The following is a 1,187-nucleotide window of genomic DNA, read 5'->3' on the forward strand; positions in this document are numbered from 1 at the left end:
CAGGTGGAAATGGCATGGCAAGCCGTTCCACAGGACTACATCCAGCATCTCTACGATCGTCTCCATGGGAGAATAGCAGCCTGCATTGCTGTGAAAGGTGGATACACACTGTACTAGTGCCGACATTGTGCACGCTCTGTTGCCTGTGTCTATGTGCCTGTAGTTCTGTCAGTGTGATCATGTGATGTATCTGACCCTAGGAATGTGTAAATAAAGTTGCCCTTTCCTGGGACAATGAATTCATGGTGTTCTTATTTCAATTTCCAGGAGTGAATGTACGGCATGGCCCAACATTAACAGCGCAAACACTTACAATCTTTCGCCAACATGGGCAAACTTGTATAGGTAATAACACAGGCCACCTTGGAATCTTGCCAAAATCAGCGTACACGAAGGAGTGAGGAGGGGGGGTAGGGGTAAACACAATAAATACCATACGCAAGTGCACTTGCCAAAGCTACTACTAAAAATACAGTATAAAAAGCTCTCAATTAATGACAAATCCGGGATAAGCCCGGCAATATTGCACCTCAGCGCTAGTAGCGAAAATAAGGTTGACAAATATCAAGGTCTGACATCATCTTAGGGCTAACTGGCACAACAAATAAATAAGAGTAAAAGAACAAGCAAATGCCAATGCTCAAGAATTTAAATAGTATTAAGTAAGCACGAGGCTAAAATCAGTTGCTAGCACCTTGGACATCGTCATATGTTTCATTGACACTACAAATAAAGGTAAAAGGACAGACAAATGAAAATGCCCAGCAATTTAAATAAAATCAGTCAGCACAAGGCTAGAAGCTATAGCTAGCAACTTAACAAGCACACATAAAAATATCATACTGCTGCCACATCACAAACGGAACAGGAGCGCGCGCAGTCCCCAGCAAGCCAGAAAACCAACACACACTACAGCAACCGAGCCAGCCTGACCACAGTAATTTCAACTCAGAATCAGGGCGCGTGAGGACACCGGGTCCACGCAAAACACACTCTGTCAAATAATTCCCACCAACAGATACGGCCGCCCACCGGGCGGGAAAACAGGGACGACGACCGGGTACACACCAGCAGAAAACTCGACACCCAGACTCCGGCTAAAACGGAAGCACGCAGAAAATATGAACAACAGCTGAAGTAAGCTGAAGTAAGGTGAAACGAACCCGGCACGCAGACCGAACAGAGCA

Source organism: Schistocerca gregaria, chromosome 3 (assembly GCF_023897955.1).
Source record: "Schistocerca gregaria isolate iqSchGreg1 chromosome 3, iqSchGreg1.2, whole genome shotgun sequence".
In the NCBI taxonomy this organism is placed as follows: domain Eukaryota; kingdom Metazoa; phylum Arthropoda; class Insecta; order Orthoptera; family Acrididae; genus Schistocerca; species Schistocerca gregaria.